At 43.6% G+C, this 11038-nt stretch overlaps 1 long non-coding RNA gene across 1 annotated transcript; it reads right to left on the minus strand.

Annotated features, from left to right (window-relative positions):
• Positions 1–6482: 6482 nt before the first annotated feature.
• LOC122114026 lies at positions 6483–10639 on the minus strand. Its single transcript, XR_006148511.1, has 3 exons — positions 10559–10639; positions 9540–9546; positions 6483–6495 (listed from the first exon to the last, which is right to left on the minus strand). It is a non-coding gene; the product is annotated as an uncharacterized LOC122114026 (long non-coding RNA).
• Positions 10640–11038: the final 399 nt, after the last annotated feature.

The following is an 11038-nucleotide window of genomic DNA, read 5'->3' on the forward strand; positions in this document are numbered from 1 at the left end:
AGATATTTTCTACATGCATAACATGTACTCTGATCAAATTTACCTCCTCTATTATTCTTTCTTAGACCCTCCCCTCCCCTGAAGAGGACTTTAGATATATATTATCACAGAACTTTAGGATGGAAATAATGTGTGGTTATGAATCCTATCTGGTGTTACCCTGGCACCAGAAGTCATTGTTAAACTTTTCAGGAAATTTGACAGCCTATTGAGTTCAAGCCAATAGGTTTTTTTGTTTTATTTTGTGCTGGTCCTAGGACTTGAACTCAGGGATGGAGTGCTGTCTCTTGAGATTTTTTTTTTGCTCAAGACTAGCATTCTACCACTTGATGAGCCACAGCTCTACTTCTAGCTTTTGGGTGGTTAGTTGGAGGTAAGAGACTTGGGGACTTTGCTGCCTGGACTGGCTTTGAACCATAATCCTCAGATGTTTGCCTCTCAAGTAGCTAAGATTACAGATATAAGCCACTTATGCCCAGCTCTCAAGCCAGTAGATTGAAGTAGGCATTTAGATGAAGGATTTACATCACAGAAATTGACAAGCACCCCAAATCGGTGTTTCTTCCCTTTTCCCACTCTACCTGGAGCTGATTCTGAAGAAGTTAAATAACATTGTTGATCTTATGCAAACCTTCATTTATAGATGAGAAAATCAGGGCCCAAAGAGGGGGGGATAACATACTCAGGGTCATATTATTAATTAGTGACAGAATTTAAAATCCAAAACTCTTTGTATCCCGTATTAGTGCTCAAGATCTTGCATGCTGGGGCTAGATGTGGAGGCCAGTTGGTAGGGCTTCTTCCTAGCAAGAACAAGGCCCTGAGTTCAAACTTCAGTACCACCAAAAACAAAAACAAAACAAAACAACCCAGCATTCTATCCAAAAAATAGAATCATGAGGATGTTATTACAATATCTGTGGGAAGTGAGAGATAAATATCTGTGCTGAAAATAGACTCTCAGGGGACAGAGATGACCGCCTGTCGGATCCATCCAGGAGCTGCTTCATGTAGTTGAGTCAGAGAATCAAGTATTGTACGGAACACATCAGGGAGACAAGGATAAAATCATGTATTTTCAATATCACCAACAGTAAAGAAGTTGGTTCTGCCAGGAGCTTGTGGCTCACAACTGTAATCCTAGCTACTCAGGCTGCTGAGATCTGAGGATCGTAGCCCAAACACAGGTTGGTAGAAAAGTCCTTGAGATTCTTATTTCCAACAAACTATTCAAAAAAAAGTTGGAAATGGCTCTATGGTCCAAATAGTAGAGTGCCCTGAGCAAAAGAAGCTCAGTTTCAGAGCCCAGCCTGAAGTTCAAGGCCCAGGCCAAAAAAAAAAAAAAAAGTTGGTTGACCTCAGGGAAGAAACTAAGACATGTTGCCTGAAAATTCAGCATTCATGCTAAATTATTAGACTTACACATTTGTGATAGGCCAAAGCAAATAAACTTTGATGTTTGCGCTGTTAGGTTTTTTTCCCCACAGTGTGATGTTTCTTAAATATTCACATAGATGAACTCCGAGTTCTGGCTTAGCCTAGCATCTGTGGCTCATGCCTGTAATCCTAGCTACTCAGAAGGTGAGATCTAAGAATTGAGGTTGGAAGCCAGCCAGGATAGAAAAGTCCATTTAGACTCTAATTAACCTCCAAAAAGTTAGAAGTGGAGCTGTGGCTCAAGTGATGAGAGGCATCCTTCAGTTAACAAGCTAAGCAAGAGAGCACTGGCACATTCCTTTCACCCCTCCCCCAAAAAGCTCTGGTTTAGGGGACCATGGCTGGGAAGACAGTGAAGTCTCTGCTTCTAGGCACTCCAGTCCCCTAGACTGGTGAGATCAGAACCAGCATCCATGTAGCACAGGATGAAGGAGAATGGAGGAATAAGTCAAACGTGTCTACAAATGTGTCTAGTGAGTATTGAATCCATTTGTTCTCCTCTGTGACCCCGTGCACTTGGTCTGGAACGTCCTGCCTGCGACAATGTGCTCAACAACATACTTGGTGTGTCTGTCAGCAGTCACCAGCCCAGTCTCCTGCCCTGGAGGCTGGTGCTCGACCTCTGCCTCCTCCGCCACAATGCTCACCACATTCAACTCTTGAAACCAAACACTGCTTCCTTCTCTGGAACACCTTTACCCTACCCATCACAACTGCTCCCTCCAGCTGCATAGTAGGCGCTGTCTCCTAAAACAGACTTTTAAGGTCTTGGCCCTATCTCTGGTTATCTCATCTGTAGCATGATGATTTCCAACGAGTCTGACCAGGACAAGAGGTCATTCATGCTGGGTAAAAGAACAGAAAAATCAGGCCCTCGACTGGCCACCACCTTGTCCAACCCAAGCATAGGTGTAAAAGCAAGTAACCAAGCCGGTAGCTCATGCCTGTAATCCTAGCTACTCAGGAGGCTGAGATCTGAGGATGGACACTTGAAGCCAGCTTGGGAAGACAAATTTGAGAGACTTATCTCCAATGAAGCAGCAAAAAGCCAGAAGTGGAGATATGGCTCAAATACTAGAAAGACAACCTTGAGTGAAAAAGCTAAGAGAGCATGATGCCCTGAGTTCAAGCCTCATTATTCACACACACACACACACACACACACACACACACACAGCCTTAAAAAAAAAAAAAAACCTCCCAGGCAAATCACAGTGGCAGTAAAGGGAAAGGGCTATGTCTATTCTTTGGTGAAAATACTAAAGAAGGAAGCATGCTATTTTAAATGTTAATTTTTGTTGTTGTTGTTGTCATCTTGGTTTGGGTTTTTTTGTTTGTTTTTGGTTTTTGTTTGCTGGTCATGGGGCTTGAACTCTGGGCCTGGGCGCTGTCCCTCAGCTCTTCAGCTCAAGGCAAGCGCTCTACCACTTGAGCCACAGCGCCACTTCTGAATTTATGGTGGTTAATTGGAGAAAAGAGTTTTTTGGACTTTCCTGCCCAGGCTGGCTTTGAACCGTGATCCTCAGATCTCAGCCTCCTGAGTAGCTAGGATTACAGGCATGAGCACTGGGGCCTGGCTTGCTCTTCCTGACTTCTGAACCTCTCCTCTGTCCCCATTGTCCGCCTACATACTGCCTGTCACTGTTGGTGCCTCCTACCCATAAGTGGACTGTTGTGCAAGGCTGTGTCTTCTTCTGCGGTCCTTTCTCTTCCTTCCCCCGCCTCAGCACTGTCTCATGTCAAGATTTCAGCTGTGATTTTAGGTGTGACTTCTTCCTCTTCCTCTTCTTCTTCTTCTTCCTCTTGCTCTTCCTCCTCTTCCTCTTCCTCTTCTTCTTCTTCTTCTGGCTCACACACTACCACTTGAGCCACAGCACCACTTCTGGCTTTTTCTGCTTATGTGGTGCTGAGGAATTGAACCCAGGGCCTCATGCATGCAAGGCAAGCACTCCTACCACTGAGCCACCGTCTCCACCCCTGAACTGAGTTCTTTTGTAACTCCAAGCTTTCAGGGTGGCCTTGGATTGCATCCTGACCATTAGCCTCGCATCTAATTATCAAAGTCTATTTACTGGCTCCAGGTCCAGTCTCTTTTTTTTTTTTTTTTAAATTTAATTTAATTTTATTTGTGAACATACTGTACAGAGGAGTTACAGTTACATGGGCAGGATAATGCGTACATTTCTTACCAAGCATTGCAGTCTCCTCCTTTGTTTATCCTTCACATCCCTTCCCAGCCTCCCCCCTCCCCCCCTAATCCCAATCCTTCTCCTTCCCCCCAGGTCCAGTCTCTTTATACCATCTTCTTCTTTCCAACCCCTGTGTCCCCAACCAACCCAAGGTGCCATTACTACTTCCTAGCATTATTGCAGAATCCTCTAACTGGTCTCCCCACTTTCAGTCTCCGCATTCTAAATCAACCTACATCAACCCTGACAGATTTCCATCAGCAACCTCAGTTGAGATTTCTGCTCCACCTGTAACACCTTGCTCTGGCTGCCATTCAAGGCTATGGGTGGTGCATGTTAACCACATATGTTCTCTAAACACAGCTTTATGCTTCTTGCTGTAATTAGAGTCTGTGGTGGCCACAGTGCCCACGTGTTAAGGGGTAGCAAGCTTGCCTATGGTGCCACTGAGAGGAGGTGGGGCACTAGGAGGCGAGGCTGGTTAGGAAGGCTTAAGGCATTGGGTCCAGGCTCTTGAAGGGGATTGTAGGACCCCAGCTCCTCCTTTTTTTTTCTCTTTTTGGCTCTTTTTGCATTTTGCTTCACCCTGTTTCCACTCTCATGTGCGGTTTCACCAAAAGCCCAAAGCAGTAGAACCGATCGATCACAGACTGAAACCTCCAAAATGGAGCCAAGACGAAACCTTTGCAAAGTTCATTTCTCTTGCCTATTTGTTACAGTGGTAAAAAGCTGGCTGATACCTCCCCAATCCGTTTCTTCTGCATCCCTCTGGATACCCTCAACCAGGTGCTTTGCCTTGCTGTCATGGTCTGGGCCACTCCCCCTCTTTTGCCTTGTATCACAGCAACACCAGAGCTTGTTGCTTTTCATCTGTTCCTTTTTCCTTCTGTGCTCCACTTTATACCAGTTGTCTGTGCCAGAAAGACCAGCCTTGTTCCAGATTTCTCCTGCCCTTCTACCTGGCATCCAAGTGTCCTCAGGTCTGCCTCTGAAGATCTGACTCCTCTCTAACCCCTTCTCTGCATCCGCCCTTTCACTACGATAGCTCAGGCCATCCTCACTCAGAGAGCAAGGGCAGGCAGGATGTGCCATACAGGCTGAGGAACAGGTAGGCAGCCTTGCGTCTCTACCCTGCTCATTATCCATGTACCTCAGAAAGCTGCTGAGTTTTCTGAGCCTGTTTGCTCACCTGGAAAAGAAGATTTACAAACAAACACAACATTCTCAACATGTATGTATATATACCTATATATACATATACATGTACCTATATACATATGTGTGTGTGTATATATATATATATATATATATATATATATAAGTTGAATGTCCAATGGCAATAACTTATGCCTGTAATCCTACCTACTCAGAAGGTTGAAATATGAGAATTGAGGTTTGAAGCCACCCAGGGCAGAAAAGTCTATTAGACTCTTTTCTCCAATTGACTACCAAAAAGGTAGAAGTGGAGGTGTAGCTCAAGTGGTAGAGTGCTAGCCTTGAGCAAAAAAGCTCAGGGATAGCACCCACTTTCTGAGTTAAAGATTTCCAACCCGCCCCCCCCCCCATACATACAAATGTACATATTCCTTAACCAAAGTGCTCCAGATTTTGTTCTGATTTTGGAGTATTTGCACATACATAATAACATCTTGGGAATGTGGCCCAGGTCTAAACATGAAATCAATTTGTGTTTCATATGCATCTCACACCCATAGCTTGGAGGCAATTTTGGGTTTTGGGGTTTTGTGTGTGTGTGTGTGTGTGTGTGTGTGTGTGTGCCCATCTTGGGCCTTGAACTAGGACCATGGCTCTGTCTCTGAGCTTTTGTACTCAAGACTAGGGCTCTGCCACTTCAACTATATTTCTAGTTCTACCTTTTTGGTGGTTAATTGGAAATAAGAGTCTCACAGACTTTCTTGCCCCGTCTAGCTCCAAAAACAATCCTCAGATGTCAGCCTTCTGAGTGGCTAGGATTACAGGTGGGAGCTACAGAGTCCTGGCTGCCTGGAGACAATTTTATAAAGTATTTTTAGCGTCCCTGTATTATAACAATCACATGAGATCATGGGCTGAATTTTCCACTGTGTCAATGTATCAATATGCAAAAAGTTTCAGACTTTGAGACATTTCAGATTCCTATTTTATTTTCTTTTTCTCCCAGTATTAGGGATTGAACCCAGAGACCTCGGCATGCTAGTGAAGTACAACACCCACTTAAGCCACGACTCTAGCCCTTTTATTTCTGAGATGAGGGTTCTTGCTAAGTTTTCCCAGGAGAGTCTCAAACTCACTATCCTCCTACCTCCACCTACTGAGTAGCTAAGATTACAGCCTTATGCTACCATACCCAGCTCAGATTTCAAGATTTTTAGATTAGAAATATTCAACCTGTACATAGATAGACAGATGCAGAGAAAAAGACACAGGGAAGGTAAAATTCACACACACACACACACACACACACACACACACTGTACATACTCATATGATTATACATTAATGATGTTTTTGTTTGAGTCTATTTAAAATACTTCCTAATTTACCTGGCTGCAATTATACAGGAATAGGAACATACATAGAATAAAGGGATGGTGCTAGTGGAGGTATTTTTAGCTCAGCCTCTAAGACCATTGATGCTGTAGGCCAGCTGTCTCTAGTCACAACTTCTGTCACTCTGACATGTCACCTCCTTTGAGGGCTTTGCTGACCTTCCCAGGAGGATAAGAGAGGCCTTTTCTATGTTTCAGTCATCCCCAGCACTTCCAGTGTGTTATCTTTACCACAAGTTTACATGGCTGGTCTCTGGTTTTTTATTTTTTGGGTCCAGTCGTGGGGCCTGAACTCTGGGCCTGGGCGCTGTCCCTCAGCTCTTCAGCTCAAGGCTAGCGATCTACCACTTGAGCCACAGCACCACTTCCGGCTTCTTTTTTTTTCTTATGTGGTGCTGAGGAATCGAACCCAGGGCCTCAGGCATACAAGGCAAGCGCTCTACCACTGAGCCACCTTCCCAGCCCGGCTGGTCTCTATTGGATCTGAGATTATTGTCTGCTAGACTTTGTGTTTCTAGTGCCTCACTCAGGAATCAAAATATATAGGTAGATAACTTGTGTATTGAATAACAAAAAGACTAAATCTCCCAGTCTTTCTTTTCTTTCTTTCCTTCTTTCTTTCTCTCTTGTTCTTTCTTTTCTTTTCTTTTCTCTCTCTTCCTCTCTCTTCCCTCCCTCCCTCTCTCCCTTCCTCCTCTCTTCCTTCCTCCTTTCTTCTCTCCCTCCTTCCTTCCTTCCTTGCTTCTTCTTTCTTTCTATTGACAGGGGACAAGAGAAAGTAATATGTAGTTATCCAATAGAGAGTGATCCCAGGACTTACTAGGATACCAAAATCCATGAATCTCTAGTCTTAAAAAAATAAAATAAAATAAAAAAAGGTATAGAGCTGGCTCACATCTGTAACCCTAGATACTTGGGGAGTTGAGATCTGAGGACTGAGGTTTGTAGCCAGTCTTGGCAGAGAGACTCTTATCTTTAATTAAACTAGCACAAAGCCAGACATGAAAGTAAGAGCTCTGGGTCTGGAACTCAAGCCACGTTACACACACACACACACACACACACACACAGACACACACACACACATAGATACACACACATGCACACACACAGACACACACACATGCACACACACATACACACACATGCACACACACAGACACACACACGCACAGACACACACACAGAGTATTTGCATGGAATCTACACACATCTTTCCATAGAGGTCTTCTGTTATATTTTTCTTGAGACAGGACTTGCAATGTTGCCTAATCTTCTCTTACACTCCAGGCCCTTTGAGGCCAATCTGGTCTACACAGCAAGTTCAAGGCCAGCCTGAGTTACGTAGTAAGACACTGTCTCAAAAATTAAAACAAACAAAAAAAATTAAAACAGACAACAAAACCAAAACTCTCAGCTCCCACTATCCTCCAGCCCTAGCTCACCTGAGTGCTGGGACTGCCAGCGTGTGCTACCACAGCCAGGTCTTCTATACTTTAAGTGATCTTTAGATGACTTACAATACCTAGTATAGTGTAAATGCTAAATAGCTGTTATGTTCAATGAATCTTTGGTTATTTAAGAACACCAAGGAGCCAGGTGCCGGTGGCTCATGCCTGTAATCCTAGCTACTCAAGAGGCTGAGATCTGAGGAACACAGTTTTCAAAGCCAGCCCAGGCAGGAAAGTCCATGAAACTCTTATCTCCAATAAACCACTAGAAAACCAGAAGTGGTGTTATAGCTCAAGTGGTAGAGCGCTAGCCTTGAGCTGAAGAGCTGAGGGACAGCGTCCAGGCCTAGAGTTCAAGCCCTATGACTGATACACACACACACACACACACACACACACACACACACACACACACACACACACACACACACACAAAGAACAGCAAGGAGGACAGAATGACAAACACACAGTGATTGGAGGGGACTGTGGGGTCCCCTGGAATTGAGACAGTAGGAAGGAGTATGGGCTGCTTCATTGCAAGTGCAATCAGTAGGAGCTCCTCTAGCCACTGATGTCTAGGAAATGGATTCAATCATACACACATTTACATCTTTTAAGTCAGGAGGCCACATATATTATTTAACTCATAAGAAATATCTATCAAACTGGGAGAGAGTGAAGGAAGGAGTAACATTGTCCAAAAAGAAGTATATTCTTCACCTGAGTTATGTAAATAACCTCTCTGTATAACACCTTTATAATAACAATAACAAAATTTAAAAATAATAAATAAAAAGAAATCTTTATCACATTCAAAAATCCTCCCCAGATACCTTTAGGAGAGGAACCTAAAGGCATAATTCCTCTGAATATTTAAAATACTATTTATTTACATGAATTCCAGCAGGGTGCCAGTGGCTCATGCCTGTAATCCTAGCTACTAAGGAGTCTAAGATCTGAAGATCACTGTTTGAAGCCAGCCCAGGCAGGAAAGTCCCTGAAACGCACATCTCTAATTTAGCACCAGAAAACTGAAAGTGGCACTATAGCTCAAAGTGGTAGAGTGGTAGACTTGAGCAAAAAGAGTTTGGGGACAGTGCTCAGGCCCCAAGTTCAAGCTCCATGATACACACACACACACACACTCTCTCTCTCTCTCTAGGAAATAGAAGCATAGTTTTGTTGTCATTGGTGGTGGTAGTGCTGGTAGTGTTTTGTTTCTTGTTTTTTAGTGTGTCGTTTTTTTTCTTTTTTGCTTTTGTTTTTGAGGGCTTTTTCTTTTGAGGTGCGCAGAAAGGGAGGCAGGAAGGATGAACAATGTGATCATGTTATTCACTCTTCGGTATTTACTATATAGAAATGAACTATGTAACTTGTGGGCAGGGACAAGAAAGGGAAACTGGAGGATAACATTGTCCAAAAAGATTTGTACATGTTACCCGACTTACAAAAGGGTAACGACACTGTCCAACACCTGAATAATAACAATAAAATTATGTTAAAAAAAATCCTCCCCAGCGAACTCTGGCTCTCAGCTTTCTCATCTGTAAAATGAAGGTAAGCCAGCTGTGGTGGTACATGCTTGTAATCCCAGTACTCAAGAGGCTGGTATAGGAGGAGTGTAAGTTTAAGAGTAGCCTGTTTACATAGTGAGACCCTGTCTCAAAGGAGAAAAACAGTGACTGATTCTGATGTCATGCTTTGTCTACATATTTTGATTCCTTATGAACAAAAAGCCTAAAGGAATAGAAGCCAGCATAGAAGGTTCAGTGGCCCTGTAATGCAGTGATATTCTCCCCAGAGATGAGGAGTCTTCCTCTAAGTTGAGCATTTGCCTTGGGAATGATCTTGAGAAAGTCATGAAACTCTTTGGAACTGTTGTTTTTTGTTTTTGTCATTTGTGGGGCTTGAACTCTGGGCCTGGGTGCTGTCCCACTTTGAACCACAGTGCTACTTCTGGTTTTCTGGTGGTTAATTGGAGATGAGTCTCATGGCCTTTCCTGCCCAGGCTGGCTTTGAACCATTCTCATATCTCAGCCTCCTGAGTAGCCAGGATTACGGGTGTGAACCACTGGCACCTTGCATGGAGCTTTGTTTTTGAATCTCCAACATCAAGCTCCACTGTGCACAGTCAGTTTCATAGAATCACTGTGTTGTAACCCAACTTTGTTTTCAGAAAACAATCTTTGACTACAATCTAGTCACTCATGGTATAGATTCTATGTATTTTAATAAAAATTGATATCATGGACATTTTTCTGTTGGGGAAGTACATGGAATGCTATGCACATATTAAAAAGAATGAGGCCAATTTATAAATACAGACATGGAAGATGTCAGTGGCTAAGTTACAAAATCCGGTTGTCAAAGCTCAATAGTAGAGGGCGTGTTTGATTGCAAAATATGTACCATATGATTTGTTTTTTAACAAGAAAATAATGTGCACACATGCACATTAATGCTGTTATTAAGATAGGTCGGGCAAAAGGATCTGTATTTATCTGGTAGAAGTACCATCTATAACAAAGTAACACAGACTGGGTGGCTCAAACCACAGATATTTATCTCCTTCATTGTAAGATGCTAGAACTCCAGGATCTGGACTCTCTCCTTGGCCTGTAGCTCTTGTCTTCTCCTCATCCTCTCATGATCTCCCTCTGTGTATCAGCCCTGATCTCAAAGACACAGTCAGGTCAAAAAGGTCTATCATAATGACTTTGTTTTATCGTAAGTACCTCTTAAAGGTCTTATTCCATGAACTCACATGACTCACCTGATTACCAGGTACACGATTTGCGGGGAGGGGGAGGAGACACCACTCAGCCTATAGCAATGTGGTATCTGAGATCAAATAGATAGATGCTCAGGAACTAGTTGAAAAACTGAGTGAACAAAGCAGGGCCTGGGCACTATCCCTTATCTTTTTTTCAACTCAAGGCTAGTATTCTACCACGTAAGTCACGGCTCTACTTCCAGGGTTTTGCTGGTTAATTGGAGATAAGAGTCTTATAGACTTTCCCACCTGGGATGGTTTTACACTGGTTCTCAGACCTCAGACTCTTGACTAGCTAGGATTACAGGTGTGAGCCAGAATTGCTTTCTTTGCATGTGAGATGAAAAGTTGATGGGACACTTGAAATGAGCAAAATCCCAGAAAGCCTGAGCTCTAGAGAAAGGAGTCCAGCTCCAAGCTTGAAGACGGCCTTGAGCCAAGGAACGACGTGGTGGTGGTGATGATGATGGTGATGATGATGATCCTTGTGGGCGCTCTAGACCGTGGCTGGTCTGTTCTGTGGTTTGGAGCCTGAGGGCAGGGAGGTCAGCCGTGAGGCTGTGTCAGTCATTCCAGGTAAGCAGTGGCCAGGGTGGTGGCTACAGAATAAAAGCTGGAGCGATGGGTGTGGCTGCTGGT

The sequence above is a fragment of the Dipodomys spectabilis genome, unplaced genomic scaffold (genome assembly GCF_019054845.1).
Source record: "Dipodomys spectabilis isolate Male_0828 unplaced genomic scaffold, ASM1905484v1 ptg000104l, whole genome shotgun sequence".
Classification (NCBI taxonomy): Eukaryota; Metazoa; Chordata; class Mammalia; order Rodentia; family Heteromyidae; genus Dipodomys; species Dipodomys spectabilis.